The 21,996-nt window shown below is 42.0% G+C and overlaps 1 protein-coding gene across 1 annotated transcript in view; it reads left to right on the forward strand.

Annotated features, from left to right (window-relative positions):
• The first annotated feature begins 2,711 nt into the window (after positions 1-2,711).
• Positions 2,712-21,996, forward strand: part of LOC140205526 (uncharacterized) — a 63,250-nt gene continuing 43,965 nt past the window's right edge. The window contains exon 1 of the mRNA XM_072273148.1: positions 2,712-2,758. The gene's annotated coding sequence lies outside the window, so the exon portion shown is untranslated. The remainder of the gene's footprint in view (positions 2,759-21,996) is intronic.

Raw genomic sequence — 21,996 nt, forward strand, 5'->3', positions numbered from 1 at the left:
GGGTGGTAGGAGAGAGGACCACCAGGTGATAGGTGAAACCTGGAGGGGGAGAGATGAAGTAAAGGGTTGGGAGGTTGATTGGTGAGATGAGGTGAGAGAGGGAAAAGAGGATGGGAAATGGAGAGGGGGGGCGGGTTGGGGGGGGGGACATTACCAGAAGTTTGAAAAATTGATGTTCATGCCATCAGGCTGGAGGCTACCCAAACAGAATATAAGCTGTTGTTCCTCTAACCCAAGTGTGGCCTCATCACAACAGTGGAGGAGACCATGAATGGACATATTGGAACGGGAAGGGAAGTGGAATTCAAATGAGTGGCCACTGGAAGATCCCGCTTGTCCTGGTGGATGGAGCGTGGATGCTCAGCAAAGCAGTCTCCCAATCTATGTCAGTTCTCACTGATGTACAGGAGGCCGCACTGGGAGCATCGAGCACAGTAAATGACCCCAGAAGGCTCACAGGTGAAGTGTTGCCTCACCTGGAAGGACTGTTTAGGGCCCTGGACTATAGTGAGGGTGGAGGTGTAGGGGCAGGGATAGTACTCCTTCCAAATGCTCTGCTCTCCATTTCCCCTGTACTAATCCTAACCCCAAACTGCAGGTAAGGGAGGTGCTGTAGTAGTCTGGCAGATCAATCTCTACCTTGCTGAGGCCCAGCACCAACTCTCAGAAACCTCCATTTACCTACTCCTTGAACAGGACCCCACTAAGGAACACCAAGCCATCGTCTCCCACACCATCACCAACCTCATTGACTCTGGGGATCTCCCATCCATGACCACTAATCTCATAGTTCCCGCACCTCCCATTTCTACCTCCTACCCAAGATCCACAAACTCACTTGACCAGGTAGACCCATTGTTTCAGCTTGTTCCTGCCCCACTGAACTCATATCAGCATACCTCGACTCTGTTTTATCCCCCCTAGTTCAGTCCCTTCCTACCTACATCTGTGACACCTCACATGCTCTTGATCTTTTCAAGGATTTCAAGTTCCCTGGCCCCCATCATCTCATCTTTACTGTAGATGTCCAGTCCCTATACACCTCCATCCCACACCAGGAAGGCCTCAAAGCTCCATTTTTTTTTCTGGACACCAGACCTAACCATTTCCCCTCCACCACCACTTTCCTCTGCCTAGCAGAACTTGTTCTCACTCTCAATAATTTCTCCTTTGGCTCCTCCCACCTCCTTCAAACAAAAGGGGCAGCCATGAGCACTCGCATGGGTCCCAGTTATGCCTGCCTGTTTGTCAGCTACGTGGAAGTCTATATTCCAAGCCTACACTGGTGACCACCCCACACTTCTCCTACCCTACATTGACAACTGCATTGGTGCTGCTTCCTGCACCCATGCTGAACTCATTGACTTCATCCACTTTGCCTCCAGCTTCCACACTGCCCTCAAATTCACCTGGTCCATTTCCAACACCTCCCTTCCCTCTCTCTATCTCACTGTCTCTATCTCCGGAGGCAGTTTATCCATCGTTGTTTATTACAAACCCACGAACTCTCACAGCTACTTAGACTTCACTTCGTCCCACCCTACTCCTTGTAAAAATGTCATCCCCTTTTCTCAATGTTAAAATTAACATCGGGTTTGTGTACCTCAAGGATGGGATTGAAGAATATTTGCATTGTTACGTACCCCGTAACTGGGTTGCCAAACCAGCAGAAATGGATCACTCAGTTGGAGTCTGGATTACTAGAACTAAGAAAGTTTTATTAAAGAAACAAGCAACACAGTACTCTAATCAAAAGGATAATGAATGCAACAGTTCAGCAATGATAAACATACATGTACACAGAATTCAGGATCAAACAAGCTCTATCGTTGTCTAGGGGCAAATGACCAGTTTCAAAGTGACACAAAGTTCAGTTCAATTTAGTTCAGTTCGCAGTAATCGTTGCCATGGCGATGGACAGTAGGGGGGAGCGGAGGAGAGAGAGCAAAACGAATGAATATTCAACACAGCTTCCACACAGACCTTCGCAGTCAGCTTTCGTGCGAGCCCTTTGTGATGTCATCTGAGGTCACCGACCGTGACCCCTCCGTTTCCAGATACGACCGTTTCTCTGCGCTGAACCTGGCACCCAGGCAAGGGTGGACACACACCAGGTTCCCGCCGATCGTGCCTTTCCACCCTGTGTGTTTATGGCCCGGTACTTCCCACCGACTTGTGAGAGGCGCACCGCTTCCAGGGTCTCGTTACCTCGGGTGTCGTGTGTGTCCTGCCTTAGCGAACCTGTCCCTTTTTATCCCCCTGCTGAGGTATCGCCTGTCCATCACTTCAAACAGTTCAGGGTTCAAAGGGGGAGCCGCTCTAGACAGCTCTCTCTCCCATCCCTTCATTACACATCTCCAAATGCTGCTCCATTATCTTCCTTATCTCTCTCTCTCCCGAAAGGTGGCAGACCAACTGCTGATCACACAGGACAGCTAACATCTATGTGTATTCTTGTCACAGCATCTATTTAATTTACTAATTATGTTTACTTACACTTCTTAAGTATGCCAGATTATAATTCTAAATAAAATTCTTCAGGATTACGTAAAAGATCAATAATACTTACATCAAGCTGAAAGATGATTCTCAAAAACCACTCAACAAGGGCAGGTAAGAATGTGTTAAATTAAGTCTGTGAGAGAGGTGGAGCCAGTGAAGTTATAAATTCGTTACGAGTTAAGGACTTGTTCATTTTAGTCCAACAGTTTAGCAGCAGAGAAGAAGAGCCAAAGTGGTTTAAAAGTTCATTAACACGGTAAAGTGTTTACTTCTCCTTACATTCACTAGATTGGTAAACTAAATGGTTTTATTATTGTCACATGTGATTAGATACAGTGAAAAAACTGTCTTGCAAATCATCAATACAGATCAGTTCGTTGTGGTAGCTAAATTTGATCTGGAACAACCCTCTTCCATCGATCCGATTAACTAGAGAGTTGAAATCTGCTATCTCGGATGTAGATTGTGCTCGTACTTTGCGATGAGGGAATGTGTTAATCGTTTGCAAGTGTGAGAAGCCATTATGTTTGAAGACAATGCTTGGCAAAAAGATAATATTTGTGTTTCCTTATGAAAGTAGAGGTATTGGAGGTGTCATATTGGGTGTTAGATAGAGAGATAGATAGACATACTTTATTGATCCCGAGGGAAATTGGGTTTCTTTACAGCTGCACCAACCAAGAATAGAGCATAAATATAGCAATACAAAAACCACAAACAATCAAACAACAATATGCAAACTATACCCGATGGAAATAAGTCCAGGACCAGCCTATTGGCTCAGGGTGTTTGACCCTCCGTGCAAGGAGCTGCAAAGTTCTATGTCCACAGGCAGCAACGCCCAGTGTTGTATCTCGGTGGAATATAGCCGGAGTCCAACAGCAAAAAGTTCAATATCCGGGCTACAAACACGTTCCTCGATCGTAATATGACCAGGACTGCAAGGGTGTATGTAATACTTTGTTTAGCGATTTTGTCTAATCTGTAAACCAAGTTGGGTATATGCAGAAAATGTGGCATTAAAATATGTGCTCATATTATATTATATTACCATGTTTATTCTATTACAACTTTAAGCAAGTCTACGGGGAGTTTGGCCTCATCAAGTAGGGCATCAATAGAGTAGCTCCTCAGCAGCCAGCCAGCTAGTTTAAATAACGTTAGCTATGCTAATGAACGAATGACACCTGTTAAACTCACCTCAACATATCTTTTACATTTTAACCCACCATGGGCAATAGAAAAGTCACTGTTGAGAACAGTGCAGCGAGCAACACTGTCATTAATTTTGAGGTCGACTGTAAAGCCCACCACGGAGAAAACTGATAGGTCTACTTAGCAGGGGTCCGTAATCGTTTTTGCACCGCAGACCGGTTTAATATTGACAATATTCTTGCGGACCGGCCAACTGGGGGCAGGGGTGTTAATCACAACCGGAATATGGGTGATAAGTCAATCGCATCATAACATTTTAAGTAACGTTTGGATATTAAACACACAGCACATATTTTCCCCGTATGAACGTATAAAATCCTTGCAACACACCAATATCGCTGAATTAGTGGGACCCCTGGGCTTGTTTTCCTTTAACAAGATGGTCCCATCGAGGGTTGATGCGAGACCGCGATACTCAAAGGGGGTTCCTTATGTCCAGTCTATTCCGCAATTTGGTTTGCGTTGCATTCATTGCAGAAAAGTCAGCTTCACAGAGATATATTGGAAATGGAAGCACCGTTTTCAGTGCTTCCGTGGCTATCTCAGGATATTCAGCCTTGTCTTTGATCCAGAATGTCGGCAGAGATGTTAAGTCATACTTTTCAGCCCACCATCATTTGCAAGCTCGAGGAGTTGATCTTTTTCCTGTGCTGATATGGATGATTCACCGGGGACATTCACAAATGGGTCACGGATCCATTCCTTTGCACGTCTCGGGTCACTGATGACCTCATGAGCATTAAAGTTCAACAGTGCGTGACGGGATGAGGAAAGGTGCAGCTGACTCATATCGTTTCATATCGCCAAATCATATCGTCTTCTCGTGCCCGGTGGTTGGGGACTACTCTTAGCACGAAGATAGACCAATCAGGATGCTCGCTGTCCCTCTCCCTCTCCCTCTCCAAAAATCTATTTCCGGGATATTGTATATAATTTCTGGGCGTCAGGGAGCCACTATCGATATGCGGGAGACTCCCGGAACTTCCAGGAGAGGTGGGATGTCTGTCCATGGAAAAGTTTTGGTCGGGCATGTCCTTGTGCAGCCAGGTTTCAGTAAAACACATAACACTGCTCTCCCGAAATGTTCTCTGACTCCCAGCTAGCGCCGTCAACTCGTCCATTTTATTACCACCGAACTCCTCTTCTTCATAAGTCTCTGTTGTCTCGACCCGGTCATCTTTCCTCGCCTTTGTGATCCCCCTCTGCATCCTCTGTGTGTTTTCCTCCAGATTTCAGCAGGGGTGTCCGCTGCTCTGTTCGCTAAACCGGCCGGCATAAGCACAATCAGCTGGTCCCTGGAATAAACAATGCGACCATACTGCTGCCCCGCTAATGAGACGTCCGAATGTAACTATTTCCAGTGCTAAAAACCCAAATAAAACTCTCTCCACCTGCATGTTAGAGAGGGTGCAGCTTCAACGTGTTACCATAAAAAAAATGCAACAAATAACGTAAGTTAAAAAAGTAAGAAAACTAGTCGGAACGGCTGTAACAGGCTGCGTGCACGACCAGTGTTCTGGTGGAGATTTCAGTAGAGCAGGTTAAATCTCATTGGGAGGTAAAGAGATTGCAAGTAGTTAGAAATGAGGAAAGGTTGGATAGTTTATCTGTATTGATTTATTTTGATGAGGTCAAGCTCCCTGATAAAGTGAGTTTAGAGTATGTTAGTTATAACGTATGAACCTGTCGTTGTAATGTAAGAGCTTATAGTCCATCACCACTTAGACGTTTTAAGTGTCAGAGGCTTGGGCATGTTGTGGCAGTATGTTGTAGGAAACAAAGGTGTATTAAGTGTCAGGGATAGAAACCTAAATGTAAGACTGTGGAGAAGGTGTAAAGTGAGACTGTTCTAATTGTGGAAGAGAACATAGTGCAGCATACAGAGAATGTGAAGTGTTTAACAGCCGCAGTTCAACAGGTTAAAGTACATTTGGGTGGGTCTTATGCAGAGATTTCGCAAAAAGTTAAACAAAATGTTGATCAAGTATTACTGTTTAACAACCTGACGGTAAAGTCAGTGGATATATGTCAGCATCACCATTCTCTTACTGAAGATAATTTACTTGGTGATTAAACTGATCAGCAGGACTATTCAAGGACATTTTCAACCTCTCACTGCTACAGGCAGAAGTTCCCACTTTCTTCAAAAAGGCAACAATTATACCAGTGCCTAAGAAGAACGAGATGAGCTGCCTTAATGACTATCGCCTGGTAGCACTCACATCGACAGTGCTGAAATGCTTTGAGAGGTTGATCATGACTAGACTGAACTCCTGTCTCAGCAAGGACCTGAACCCATTGCAATTTGCCTATTGCCACAATAGGATTGCAGATGCAATCTCAATGGCTCTCCACGTGACTTTAGACCACCTCGACAACACAAACACCTACGTCAGAATGCTGTTCATCGACTATAGCTCACTCCCGCAATCCTGATTGAGAAGTTGCAGAACCTGGGCCTCTGTACTTCCCTCTGCAATTGGATCATCGACTTCCTAACCAAAAGACCACAATCTGTGCGGATTGGTGATAATATATCCTCCGCGCTGACGATTGACACTGGTGCACCTCAGGGGTGTGTGCTTAGCCCACAGCTCTACTCTCTATATTCCTATGACTGTGTGGCTAGGCATAGCTCAAATACCATCTATAAATTTGCTGATGATACAACCATTGTTGGTAGAATCTCAGGTGGTGACGAGAGGGCATACTGGAGTGAGATATGCCAACTAGTGGAATGGTGTCACAGCAACAACCTGGCACTCAACATCAGTAAGACGAAAGAGCTGATTGTGAACTTCAGGAAGGGTAAGACGAAGGAACACATACCAATCCTCATAGAGGGATCAGAAGTGGAGAGAGTGAGCAGCTTCAAGTTCCTGTGTGTCAAGATCTCTGAGGATCTAACCTACTCCCAACATATCCGATGTGGTTATAAAGGAGGCAAGACAGAGGCTATACTTCATTAGGAGTTTAAAGAGAATTGGCATGTCAACAAATACACTCAAAAACCTCAGAAGTTGTACCGTGGAGAGCATTCTGACAGACTGCATCACTGTCTGGTATGGAGGGGCTACTGCACAAGACGTAAAGGAGCTGCAGAAGGTTGTAAATCTAGTCTGCTCCATCTTGGGTACTAGCCTACAAAGTACCCAGGACATCTTCAGGGAGAGGAGACTCGGAACGGCAGCGTCCATTATTAAGGACCTCCAGCACCCAAGGCATGCCCTTTTCTCACTGTTACCATCAGGTAGGAGGTACAGAAGCCTGAAGGCAGACATTCAGCGATTCAGGAACAGCTTCTTCCCCTCTGCCATCCGATTACTAAATGGACATTGAATCTTTGGACACTACCTCACTTTTTTTAATATACTGTACAGTATTTCTGTTTTTGCATGTTTTTAAATCTGTTAAATATACGTAATTGATTTACTTGTTTATTTTTATTTTTTAATTTTATTTCTCTCTCTGCTAGATTATGTGTTGCATAGAACTGCTGCTGCTAAGTTAACAAATTTCACGTTACATGTCGATGATAATAAACCTGATTCTGATTCAGATTCTGAAATGAAGTTTGTGATGTTTATAACGGATGTGGTAAATTAAACTGCTTAGACATTTAGTAGTATTGAGAAAATTAAAATTATTGTGAAAGCTGCTGAAAATATCTTGATATAAAGGACTAGATAGAACATAGACCATAGAAAACCTACAGCACAATTCAGGCCCTTCGGCCCACAAAGCTGTGCCGAACATGTCGTTACCTTAGAAATTACCTAGGGTTACCCATAGCCCTCTATTTTTCTGAGCTCTATGTACCTGTCCAGGAATGTCTTAAAAGACCCTATCATATTCGTCTTCACCACCATCACCGGCAGCCCATTCCACGCACTCACCACTCTGCATGACGGGATAGTCTGGGAGTTCAGTGCACCCTCGGGCAGAGGGGTACCTGTCTGGTATCCTCGGCTTGGGGTTACATCCCAAATCTTAACACAGTTGCCGCTGAAATGCCCAACCGAGAGGTCACCCGTCCGCGTGAAACATTCATAACTCAAATGTTCCTGCATTTTAAGCTTTCCCAATGAGGGTGTCTGGCTTCTTTTATTTATAGCCCACGGTCTGCTGTAATTACAGTTAGAGGCAAGCTTGTTTTGATCAAACTGCAAGGAAGTCTGGTATAACATACACCAATAAGGGCACATTGGTGTGTTATCAATACATTTCTGATAACAAGGATCCGTCCCGCTACGAATTCCCATACTGCAGGTCTTGACTACACTTGGACACTGCCGCGCACACTGCCCCCTCCGCTCCTTTTGCCATTGCGTGCAGGTGGAGGAGTTACAAGGCATGGGGGCTACGTGTTGCACCGGACTTGCCCTTGAGCATAGATAACAATTCTGTCTCTTCATCATCCCTGCTGTATAATTTGCCCATTGGTACCACATGTCCTGGTACCATGGTACGGAGGTAACCGCTGTGCCCCTCTTACTCCTTTCTCTCAGGCTTTGTGGGATCCTAACAGTCCCATGTCACATCTGCCAAATTAATGGTCTCCAGGTCTGCACAAGAGTGTCTGAGTGTATCATCCCAGGGGGCGAGACTGGTCGCCCCCAAGTCATCCCCATTATCTGAAAAAGTACTACCATCCATAACCCCATCCTTAGGATCTTCGGGCCTGTCCTCAGGACCAAAAATTTCCCTTATTACTTGGTCAAGTTCCTGCGGTTCAGTATCAGCTTCTTGTTCCTCTTGTCTGTCCCCTACTGTTTGTTCCTCTTCACCACTTACCTGGGGTGGCACACCTGACTGTACCTGCGGGATTGCTCTAGTGCAGAGATTGAGATGATACCAGGTGGAGCGTCCTTCCACTTGAACTGCGGTGGGTGATGCTTTGGTTACTGTAAAGGGCCCTTCCCTTCTGGGTTCGTTCCACTTTCTTCGAAACGCTCGCACGTAGACCTGATCGCCTGGCTTGATTGGTCCTTCCCCTTGATCGATCTCTGGCTCTTTCTGTTTTTCCTGTGCATAAATAGACTTATGTATCATAGTTAATTGCCGCATGTATTGTTTTAATTCCAATTCCAATTGTTCCAAACTAGGCCCTTTATATGGTCCTCTTCACTGGGGCACTGGCATGGGCCTTCCGGTTAGCATTTCATGCGGTGTTAGACACGTCATCCGATTAGTCTGCATGCGGTAACTCATTAATGCTAACGGTAGTGCATCGACCCAGTTGAGTTTAGTATCTGCACAGATTTTGTTTAGTTTGGTTTTTAAGGTCCCGTTAATTCTTTCCACCATACCCTGCGACTGAGGGTGATACACACATTCGAATCTCTGCTTTATTCTCAGTGCTTGCAGTACTAACTTGACCACTTTTTGGATGAAAGCTGAACCATTGTCTGAGCTCATTTCTGTCGGTATCCCAAACTTTGGGATCACTTCGTTTGTCAGGAATTTCACCACTGTTCCTGCCCCTTGATCTTTCGAGGGTACTGCCTCTACCCATCTGCTGAATCTGTCAATTACCACCAACATGTATCTTTTCCCTCTTACTGTTTTTATCATGTCTACATAGTCAATCACTGGGTGTTTAAATGGCCCTTCAGGTACAGGTATATGACCTATTGGGGTTGTAATTCCTTTCCGAACATTATTCTGCGCGCATACCTCGCATTGTGACAATACATGGTCTACTGAAGCCTGTAAATAAGGCGACCAAAATCCATCCTTTTTTATTTTCCTTATTACTTCCCCCCTTGCACAATGATCCATCCCATGTGCTTCTGAGATCAGGATAGTCAGTAAAGGGGTGGGAGCTATCAGTAGGCCATCTTCCATGGTCCATAGGCCTTCTGGGTTCTGCTTGGCCCCCCTTCGTCTCCACAGTGTTTGTTCTGCCAGAGTTGCCTTTCCCTGTATTTCAATCAGGTTCTCTACCATAGGTTCCGGCTCTAGACTTACCTGGGGTGCAATAACAGCGGATGTACACCCAGACGCTTTCCTGGCTGCTTCATCTGCAGCTTGATTTCCCTTTGTTACTGCATCGTTTCCTTTTTTATGTGCCTGGCATTTTACTATAGCCAGTGCTTTAGGTTTCATCAGTGCTTTCATTAGATCTAAAATCTGCTGACAGTGCTGTATGGGATCTCCACTGCTCTTTTTAAAACCTCTCTGTTTCCACACTACCCCAAACAAATGACACACTCCATGAGCATATGCTGAATCTGTATAGATATCTACTTTCTCTCCTTCCACTATTTCACACGCTGCCGTCAAAGCTCTGATTTCCGCTAGCTGGGAGGAGCACGGTTGGGGACATGCCTCTATTCTGATGACCTCGAAGTCTGCCTGATCCTGTTGCACTACTGAGAACCCTGTGTGATTCCCATCATGATCCCTGTAACAAGAGCCATCCACAAACAGGACCTTTTTATCTTCGTCCTCTAATGTTTCTGATCGTAAATTTGCTCTCAATTTAGCGAATGTCATTGTTTTCCCTACACAATCATGGGGTTCTCCTTCATACCCTAAAGGGACATAATCAGCTATGTTTACTGGTGGCGCATCTCTGTATAGTTATATCTGGAAATGTCAGTAGCATCTGATATGCGGCTATCCTGGCTGGTGTCAACACGAATTTACCTCTTTCCAGTAATTCTGCTACCTTGTGGTGTGTACAGAATCACAGGATAGCCCATGGTTACGGATGATGCCTTTTCATATGCATAGTATAGTGCCGCCAATCTCTGGTAACAAGGTGGGTACCCCTGAGCCACCTCATCCAGTTTCGCACTGTAGTATGCTACCGGTTGCTTTGCTTTACCTGTGCCAGTCTCCTGCATTAGAACTGCCGTGCCATAACCTTCCTGTCGGTTCGATACGTACAGATGAAAGGCCTTCTCGTAGTCAGGCAAAGCTAATGCTGGGGCTGACTGCAATTCCTGCTTTATAGTATTGAAAGCCACTTCCACCTCCTCATTCCACTGTCAATTATTCCTCAAGCTTGTATGTCCTGCTTCCTTCATTATTTTCCTTAGTGGCGTTACAATTTCAGCATATTCCCCAATCCAATCTGAACTATATCTTGTCAGTCCCAGAAACATCATCATCTGTCTCACTGTCTGGGGCTCGGAAACTTTAGTTACAGCCTCAATTTGATCCGGCGCTATCGCCCTCGCTCCCTTGGATATCACTCTACCTAGGTATTCTACTTGTTGCTTGCAAAATTGCAGTTTCTTTCTAGATACCTTATGCCCTCCATGCGCCAGTCTCTTTAAAAGGGTTTTGGTATCCTGTTCACACTGTCCCTCACTTTCGGAGCAAATCAACAAATCATCCACATACTGTATCAATGTACTTTCCAACGATATGCCCTCTAGGTCCGCCTTTAACACTTGATTAAATACGAGTGGTGAATGTTTAAATCCTTGCGGCATTCTAGTGTAGGGATACTGGTTGTCTCTGTATGTAAATGCAAATAGGTACTGACACTGATCTGCCAGGGAAACGCTGAAAAAAGCCGAACACAAATCAATCACTGAAAAATAGTCTGCCTCTGGTGGAACATTAGTCAAGAGTGTGTGTGGGTTGGGAACTACCACTGGCCAGTCCTCCACTACCTCATTCACCGCTCGCGAGTCACGCACCAGTCTCCATTTAGATTTATCCGCTTTAAGGACAGGTAACAGCGGGGTATTACATGGGCTGTCTGTCCTTTTGAGTACTCCTGACTCCAGTAGCCCCTGTATCGTTGGCGCTATTCCCTCTTCTGCCTCTGGTTTCAAGGGATATTGTGGTCTCCTGGGTGGAACTGCTCCCTTTTTTCAGCTTTATTTCTACCGGACTGGCTGTTCTTATTCTCCCTACATCCGTGTCATGTTGTGACCACAGAATAGGTGGTAACCTATCCAGCCTGTTATCTCTCTGCTGGCCTTCCTCCTTTCCCAATAACGTCAGGTGTGGTTGGGGAATTACTTCGACCTCCTTTGCTGTTCCTACTATATCTATATCTACCTCTGTTTTAAAATAGTTGTTGTCTCCCGATACCCACACCTGTGGCATAATTTTCCTCCACACCGCTATGGTTCCAGCGTGCTTTACTAAGGGTCCTAGGTCTTTAGACTGATGTCCCTCAATAGCATTGTGATCACTATCTCCAAAATGCTCTCCCGCTGGGAGATCTGACACCTGACCAGGTTCATTTCCCAATACTAGATCAAGTACAACCTCTCCTCTTGTAGGCTTATCTACATATTGGGTCACTTCCTGAACACGCCTAACAAACTCCACCCCTATCTAAACACCTCGCTCTAGGAACATGCCAATCGATACTTTATACTTTATACTTCATTGTTGCCAAACAATTGATACTAGAGCGTACAATCATCCCAGCGATATTTGATTCTGGTCTTCGTGCTCCCTGGAGTACAAATCAATAGTAAATATTAAAGTTTGAAATTATAAATCATAAATAGAAAATAGAAAAGGGTAAGTAAGGTAGTGCAAAAAACTGAGAGGCAGGTCCAGATATTTGGAAGGTATGGCCCAGATCCGGGTCAGGATATTTGGAAAATTAAAATCTCCCACCACGACAACCCTGTTATTATTACACCTTTCCAGGATCTCTCTCCCTATCTGCTCCTCAATGTCCCTGTTACTATTAGGTTGTCTATAAAAAACACCCAGTAGAGTTATTGACCCCTTCCTGTTCCTAACTTCCACCTACAGACACTCTGTAGACAATCCCTCCAAGTCTTCCTCCTTTTCTGCACCCGTGACACTATCTCTGATCAACAGTGCACGCCCTACCTCTTTTGCCTCCCTCCCTGTCCTTTCAGAAACATCTAAAGCCTGGTGGATGTGGAGATGATGTTTCCTCTCGTGGGGGTATCCAGAACTAAAGGGCACAGCCTTAAAATTGTGGTGTAAAGTTTTAGAACAGAAGTAAGGAGGAGTATTTTTAGCAAAGGGTGGTGAATCCGTGGAATGCTCTTCCAAACTGTGGTGGATAGTCTGTTGATATATTAAAAGAAGAAGTTGATAGATTCCTGATTGGTCGGGGCATCAAGGGATATGGTGAAAGGGCAGGTCTATGGGGTTGAATGGAATCCGGGATCAGCCATGATGAAATGGTGGAGCAGACTCGATGGTCCGAATGGCCTAATTCTGCTAATATGTCTTATGGTCTTTTAACTGGTGGTACACGGGAAGCTGCAAATGAAACTCTGATGGGTGGGGTATCTGTATTTCAATCTACTTGTGAAGGTGAGTAATATTGCAGCGGAATGTGAGAAGCCTGATTTCCATGGACAAGATTTTAAGAAGTTTATTGCTGATTTGTCAAATCATCCCAATGTTATATGTATTCAGGAAACCTGGTTGATTCCACATTTAAATTTTTCTTTGTAGGTTTATATTGTTATCAGGCATGATTGGTTATTTTGTAAAGGGAGTGGTGGTGTCAGTTTCATAAGGAAAGGGGTAGAGTATAGAACTGTGAATGTGACTGAAATGCGACGCATTTATTGCCGAAATATTAGATGTAACAGTGTTGTTGATGGTTGTAATGTACCTTTAAGTTGGAATGCCAACCATCAAAAACAGCCAGTGAAAGAAGAGGACGATTGAAAAGGCAGGCTGTCAGGACGAGGCGAGGATTGGGCCGTATGCTTGCTGCTCCACGACGCTTACTCCGCTACGTTTACTCGCGATGTTTACTCCTTGACGTTTACTCCGCTTTGTGATGAATGGAGTGGGCTGTGGGCTTGCTCCCACCGCTCCAGCCTTCGTGTTTGAGGACTCGCTTTCGTTCCAAATGCTATTTGCCCACTTTTATTGCTTCCACCATTTCTTTTTTCTCTTTCTGCACATTGCGTGTTCATCAGTCTTTTTACTAATGGGTTCTTTTAGGGTTTCTGGTTTTGTGGCTGCCTGTAATACAAACATGAAGTATGGAAATAACAGAATTTATCAGTTCCTGTTAGAATTAAAGGTAAGAATAACAGGTTTAGGGAACCTTGGTTTTTGAGGAATATTAAGGCCATGGTTAAGAAGAAGAAGGGATAGAGGCTTCATAAAACGATTGTGGTAATTTACCTAAACTGATTGCTTCTTTGAATATTCTAGACAACTTCAGAGAAAGAATGGAGGAAAAAAAATTTTTAAATTCCACTGTAAACCCGTCTGGACCGGGTGCTTTACCAGAATTCAATGATGAGATTGCAGTTATTATTTCTTCCTCTGTATGGGAGTTTCTAATAATAAGCAATCTTCGGGTGATAAATTTGGAAAATTCAGTTTATCTAAAAAATCATGCATGAAATTGGAATCATGAGGAAAATCAGAGTGATATAGAGAGGTATAAAATTCTTGAAAGGTTTTGTTTATCCCAACATGATCAACTGTCAAAGTATCATCATGTTTACGAATCTTAGTAATTTGACGTTTAACCGAATCGATTTTCAATTGATTAGCCAATAATTTACCCAATTTATCACTACGAATATAAAAATCACTTCTAGTTCTCATTAATTGATTTTCAATCGAGGATGTTAATAATAAGCTATGTTCCAATTGAAGTTCAATTCTGTGTTTGTATAGCTCCTTACATATTTTTTATCGATTTCTTTAACTTTATCAACCAACAAAAGTATTTCATTCTTAACACGTCTTTTCAAACCAGCCGAACAGGAAATAATCTGGCCACGGATATAAGCTTTAAAAGCATCCCAAACAGTTCCATTGGAAACTTCTTCCGTAGTATTAGTCGAAAAGAAGAAATCAATCTGATCCTTTATAAACTTGACAAAATCCGAGTCTTGAAGCAAAATAGGGTTAAATTGCCATTGTCTATTAGAAGAAGTATCCATTAACTTGATAGAAAGTTTCATTGGAGCATGATCTGAAATGGTGATAATGTCGTAATTATAATCAACTACAGATGGGATTAATCGAGAGTCAATAAAAAAATAGTCAATTCGGGAATAAGAACGATGAACATGTGAAAAAAAAGAGAATTCTTTGTCGTTTAGATGTAGAAATCTCCAAATTTCTGAGATCCCAGAATCAAACATAAAAGAGTTAATAAGAGTAGCCGACTTATTCAGTAAAGCCGGACTACCTATGGATCTGTCCAACATGGGATTCAAACATAAGTTAAAGTCACCGCCCATTATCAACATATACTCGTTTAAGTTAGGAAAGGAAGTGAACAGGTGTTTAAAAAATTCAGGATAATCCACATTCGGAGCGTAAACATTAACTATAGCAACCTTTTTATTAAAAAGTGCCCCAGTGATTAACAAAAATCTGCCATTAGGATCTGAGATAATGTCTTGATGAATAAATGTAATTGAGGGATCTATAAAAATTGAAAAGCCTTTAATTTTGGCTTGAGCGTTGGAGTGGTATTGTTATTCTTTCCAAAACTTAAAGAAGCGTTGATTATCCTCTTTCCTTACATGAGTTTCTTGTGCAAAAATAATATGAGCATTCAGTCTTTGGAATACTTTGAAAATCTTTTTCCGTTTTATTGGATGGTTTAAACCATTTGTATTCCAAGAGACAACATTAATAATGTGAGCCATAATTTAAGATTAACCCTTTGATAAGTAAAAGGTTAACCCTAATGTAAACTCATGAAATCGGAAGAGGAATACATGATCAGGGAGGAACCGGAAATCTCGACACTGCGGACATCTTTGTAGTTCTAAATCGCCCAATAGAAAAAATTAAAAAAGAAAAAGACTAGCCCACCCACCAACCTCAAGAACCCCGAACTAAGCCAAAGGAGGCTGAAGAGAGCACTAACTAATACTAACTCTAACCCTGTTTCTGCAGGAGGCAACTCCAAATTTATATGTTATATAGATGGCCCCCCGGAAACTGATGGATATATATAAGAAATAAACACTATAATAAAATAATCTACATAATATAATTACTAAAATATATAAATAAAAAAATAGTATCAATACGTATGATTAGTTAATTATAAATAAGTAAAATATCGCTTCCAGAAAAGAAAAGGGATTATGGGAAGAAGAAACATAGGAACATGGCGTCCCAAAAAGAACAAAGATTATGTAAACAGAAAGACAAATCGCCATTTTAATTACACGGAAACCAAAAATAAAAAAACATATTACTAAAAATGATCATCAGATCAAATCGTTAGTAATAATAACGAAAAACAAGAAGTTAAAAGAAAAAATTAAAAGAAAATGATGTTATTCACAAGAAATAAGTATTCTATATAAGTTATACAATAATAACTATAGTAGTAAGCACAAAACACAAATCTTGAGCTTATAAAAAACCTTCATCGTACGGTGGTAGAAGGTTTATTTTTAAGAAAAACACCAGAGAAAAAAGCTGGCGCAGAAAGCACTGGGCATTAATTAAAGAAGGGTATCTGTGTCAGATGGGTAGTTATCGTTCAAAAAGCTTCGAGCGGCGGTTATGGAATGGAAGACACGTTGAGATCCATCAGGAAGAGAAATTCTGAGACGTGCAGGATACAAAAGTGCCGGTTTGAGATTTTTTTGATAACATTCCAACATTAGAGGTTTAAAAGTCAGTTGCTCCTTCATCACTTCGGGACTATAATCTTGAACTATCCCGAAGGAATGCTGGCGATACTTGATTATCCCTTGTCGACGAGCAGTCTGGAGAAGCTGTTCTTTAACATTAACATAATGGAAATGAAGAATAACTGGTCTCGGTTTGGATACAGCCGATGCTGACTTTATCCACGGTATACGATGAGCACGATCAAGTAATGGAGGATCGTTGGGAAAAACTGAACTGAACGTATCCTTTAAAAGTTGAGCAAAGAATATTGCAGGGTCTCCAGCCTCAACATCCTCGGGTAAGCCAATTAAGCGTAAGTTTTGTCTTCTCGATCGATTTTCAATATCGATAACTTTGGATTTAAGGTGTTGCAGTTGTTTAGTAGCCGAAGCTAAGTTCTTCTCTAAGTTCTCAACTTTTGAATCCGTCTTCTGAGACTTATATCCAGTTCAGAAATTTTACCTCCATGTTTTTGAACTTCGCAATCCAGAGATTTCAAAGATTCCGTGATTGATTTTAAATCTTCATTAAGGCTTTGGCGATGTTGTTCAAGTTGAGCTGAATAAAGATCCTACTGATTGTGCATCATATAGACCGATATCTCTTTTGAATGTAGAATCAAAAATTCTTTCAAAAATTCTAGCAACTAGGTTAGAGAAGGTATTACTTCAAATTATATCTATGGATCAAACCGGATTTATTAAAAATCGTTATTCATCTTTTAATATTAGGAGGTTAATGAATATTGTTTATACCCCCTCACTTACTACCCCAGAATGTATTATCTCATTAGATGCTGAGAAAGCCTTTGACAGAGTCGAATGGCCTTATTTATTTAATGTCCTTGAGAAATTTAATTTTAGTGTGACATTTATATCTTGGATTAAATTGTTATATTACTCCCCGGTAGCCTCGGTTTGTACTAATAATCATAGATCTCCTTTTTTTCGTCTTTTTCGTGGTACTAGGCAAGGATGTCCTCTTAGTCCTTTACTTCTCAATATCGCCCTTGAACCTTTAGCAATTGCTATCCGTGACTCACCCAATATTTTTGGTATTACCCGCGGAAACGAAACACATAAATTATCACTATATGCAGATGATTTGTTGTTATACATCTCCAATCCGGAGAAGTCAATTCCTGCTATTCTAGGTTTGTTGGCTCAATTTAGTAATTTTTCTGGTTACAAGTTGACTCTTAATAAGAGTGAATTATTCCCCCTAAATAAGCAGGTACCTATTTATGGACGTTTACCATTTAAATTGGTTACTGATTCATTTATATATTTAGGGATAACAATTACGAAAAAGTATAAAGATTTATTTAAAGCTAATTTTTTACCCTTAATTGATCAGATTAAACTTTTGTTTACTAAATGGTCACCAATATCTTTGCCTTTGATTGGTGGGATTAATGCTATTAAGATGATCACTTTGCCCAAATTTTTATATGTATTTCAATCAGTTCCAATTTTTATCCCAAAAACTTTTTTCAATAACGTAGAGTCAAAAATTTCCTCATATATATGGCAGAACAAAAATCCTAGGTTAGGTAAAAGGTATTTACAGAAACCTAAAAAGGAGGGGGGACTTGCCCTCCCGTATCTTAGATTCTATTATCGGGCAATATTCGATATTTAAAATTTTGGTTACGAGATTTGGATGTATCTTTAAATCCACATTGGGTAAATCTTGAATGTAATTCATTACAAGGGTTTTCCTTGGGTTTGGTTTTAGGAACTTCCCTTCCTTTTACTTCTTCCAAATTGTATAAACAAATGAATAATCCAATAGTTAAGCATACTTTACGTACATGGTTTCAATTTCAAAGATGTTTTGGGTTTAATCAATTTATTTTAGCAAGTCCTATTATATCTAATTTCCTATTTCAACCCTCCACTATGGATCAAGCTTACTTTGATTGGAAAACCAAAGATATAATACGTTTTCGTGATTTATTTCTGGATAATTGTTTCATGTCTTTTGATCAACTTTCTAATAAATATAACTTACCCAGATCTCACTTTTTTTAGATATCTACAGATTGGAAACTTTTTAATTACTGTTTCTCCTAATTTTCCACACCCATATCGAATGGACACCTTGGAAAAAAATTTTAGATTTAAATCTCTCTCAGAAAAGTGTTGTAGCAATTATATATAATATAATTATGAATTTATGCCCTGATGTTTCCAATAAAGTTAAAGCTGACTGGGAAAGAGAACTTAAGATTATTATACCAATTGAAAAATGGAAAAAAATCTTCAGTTGGTTAATTTATCCTCTGTATGTGCTAAACATGTGTTGATACAGTTTAAAGTAGTGCACAGGGCTCATATGTCCAAAGATAAACTATCTCGTTATTATTATATTAATCCAATATGTGATAGATGTCACTGCGAGATAGCTTCTTTAACTCACATGTTTTGGTCATGTCCTTTGTTGGAAAAATATTGGAAAGATATTTTTGACATTATTTCAATGGTTTTGAATATAGACTTACAACCTCATCCAATTACTGCTATCTTTGGACTACCAATGATAGATTCAAATTATCTAACCTCTTCAGCACGTAGGATGATTGCATTTCGTACTCTAATGGCTAGAAGATCCATTTTGCTGAATTGGAAAGAGATTAACCCTCCTATAGTATTTCATTGGTTTTCACAAACCAATGTGTTTGAATTTGGAGAAAATTAGAAGTGTGGTTTATGACCCTTCTATTAGATTTGAAAAAACTTGGAGGCCATTCATTCAGCATTTTCATTTGATGTAATTTGATCATTTCCAAACTTGTTTTATTTCTCTGTACTGTTGGTTGAGAGGAATGGAGTCGTCGACATTAAGGTTTTCTTCTTTCCCATTTTCAAGTTGTTAGTATTGCCCAAGTCTTTTAGTTTAGTTGACTAATTCTGTTTAGTTTAGTTTTCTTTTGGGATGGGGTTTGTTTTTTTTCCTCTTTTTTTTTTCTTTTTCGTGATTTTTCTTCAGTTTTTTTTTGCTTTGTATTATTCATTGTTATTCTACACGATTGGGAGCTTCGTCAATTTATACTATTTGGTTTTACAATTACTCATTTTAAGTGTAACAATGTATCTCCTACTACTTGTATTTTTGCTTTGTTATGTTTTCATTCTATGAAATTAATAAAAAGATTGAAAAAGAAAGAAAAGAAGAAGGAGGTGCATATTTATTATAGACAGTTAAGATCAAATGAGGTGTTTGAGGAGTATAAAAATAAGAGAGAAATCAGGAGGGCTGTAAGAGGAAATGAAGTTGCTCGGACAAACAAAGAGAAAGAGAATCCCCAGGGCTTCTATACTGAGTTCAAAAGGACAGCAAGTGCCAAAATAGTCCGCTTGAGATGTGTGGCTATCTATGCCTGGGGCTGAGAGAGATGAGAGGTTCTCTGAGTTGTGGAGCAACCAGTCAGCAAGAGGGATTCATTAGAAAGGGTGAATAAAAATAACTGAAGTGCAAGCAGAGTGGGCATTCATTGTGTGGCCATTCTTTTCAGTGTGCCAGTCTTTAGAGTGGCTTTGATTGATCAGGATTGGCTGAGGTAAAGTATCTTGTCAGTTACTCTCTCTCTCTCTCTCTCTCTCTCTCTCTCTCCCTCTGCTCTTATTTGTTCATTCCTCATCTGTTAGGACATGGAAGTTCAGTGAGAATGGCTCCCGGGGTGGTGTTTTGTACTCTGCGTGGGATGTGGGAAGTCTGGGAGACCTCCAGTGTCCTAGATAAACACATCGGCACCAGGTGCAATGAGCTGTGGCTCCTAAGCGAACATATTAAGAAACTGGAGCTGCAGCTTGATGACCATTGACGCATATGGGAGAATGAGGAGATGATGAACAGGAGCTTCAGAGATGTATTTACCCCTCGATTATAGGAGGCAGGTTAACTGGGTGACTGTCAGGAGAAGAAGGGGAAAGGTACAGTCAGTTCAGAGTACACCTGTGGCCATTCCCCTCAGTAATAAGTATACAACTTGAGATATTATTGAGAGGGACGACCTACCAGGGGGAGCCACAGTGACTAGGTCTCTGCCACTGAGTCTGGTGCTGTGGTTCAAAAGATCAGAGAGGTGAAGAGGAGTGTAATGTTGATAAGATATTTCATAGTCAGAGGAACAGAGAAGAGGTTCTGTGGGCACAATAGAGACACCCGGATGGTATGCTCTCTCCCTGGTGCCAGGATCAGAGATGTCTCAGATCAGGTCCATGACATTCTCAAGGGCGAGGGTGAGCAGTCAGAAGTCTTGGTACATATTGGCACCAATGACTTAGATAGGCAAGATGAGGAGGTCCTGAAGAGGGATTTTAGGGATCTGGGTAGAAAGTTGAGAAATAGGACCTCCAGGGTAGTAATCTCTGGATTGGTACCTGTGCCACATGCCGGTGAGGGTAAGAAATGGATGATTTAGCAGTTGAATGCATGACTGAGGAATGGGCACAGGGGACAAGGGTTCAGATTTATGGATCATTGGGATCTCTTCTGGGGAAGGTATGACCTGTACAAAAGGGGTGGATTACACCTGAATCTGAGGGGATCCAATATCCTTGCGGGCAGGTTGGCCAGAAATGTTCGGGTGGATTTAAACTAATTTGGCAGGGGGGTGAGAACTGGAACGATAGTGCTGAAGATAAGGTTGTTTGGTTTGTAAACAAAGGCAATGTTCAGTGAGACTCCAAGCAAGGAGAGGAAGGTGGCTTGCCCACCTGGACAAGCCAGCGAGCACTGTGAGGCTCATGTTTTTTGACTTCTCCAGTGCGTTCAACGCCATCCGCCCTGCTCTGCTGGGGGAGAAGCTGACAGCGATGCAGATGGATGCTTCCCTGGTATCATGGATTCTTGATTACCTGACTGGCAGACTACAGTACGTGTGCTTGCCAACATTGTGTGTCCAACAGAGTGATCAGCAGCACTGGGGCTCCACAGGGGACTGTCTTGTCTCCCTTTCTCTTCACCATTTACACCTCGGACTTCAACTACTGCATGGAGTCTTGTCATCTTCAGAAGTTTTCTGATGACTCTGCCATAGTTGGATGCATCAGCAAGGAAGATGAGGCTGAGTACAGGGCTACGGTAGTCACATGGTGTGAGCAGAATTTTCTGCAGCTTAATGTGAAAAAGACTAAGGAGCTGGTGGTAGACCTGAGGAGAGCTAAGGTACCGGTGACCCCTGTTTTCATCCATGGGGTCAGTGTGGACATGGGGGAGGATTACAAATACCTGGGGATATGAATTGACAATAAACTGGACTGGTCAAAGAACACTGAAGCTGTCTACAAGAAGGGTCAGAGCCGTCTCTATTTCCTGAGGAGACTGAGGTCCTTTAATATCTGCCGGACGATGCTGAGGATGTTCTATGAGTCTGTGGTGGCCAGTGCTATCATGTTTGCTGTTGTGTGCTGGGGCAGCAAGCTGAGGGTGGCAGACACCAACAGAATCAACAAACTCATTCGTAAGGCCAGTGATGTTGTGGGGATGGAACTGGTCTCTCTCACAGTGGTGTCTGAAAAGAGGATGCTGTCTAAGTTGCATGCCATCTTGGTTAATGTCTCCCATCTACGACATAATGTACTGGGTGGGCACAGGAGTACATTCAGCCAGAGACTCATTCCACCGAGATGCAACACTAAGCGTCATAGGAAGTCATTCCTGCCTGTGGCCATCAAACTTTACAACTCCTCCCTT

Source organism: Mobula birostris, chromosome 11, assembly GCF_030028105.1.
Source record: "Mobula birostris isolate sMobBir1 chromosome 11, sMobBir1.hap1, whole genome shotgun sequence".
Lineage (NCBI taxonomy): Eukaryota > Metazoa > Chordata > Chondrichthyes > Myliobatiformes > Myliobatidae > Mobula > Mobula birostris.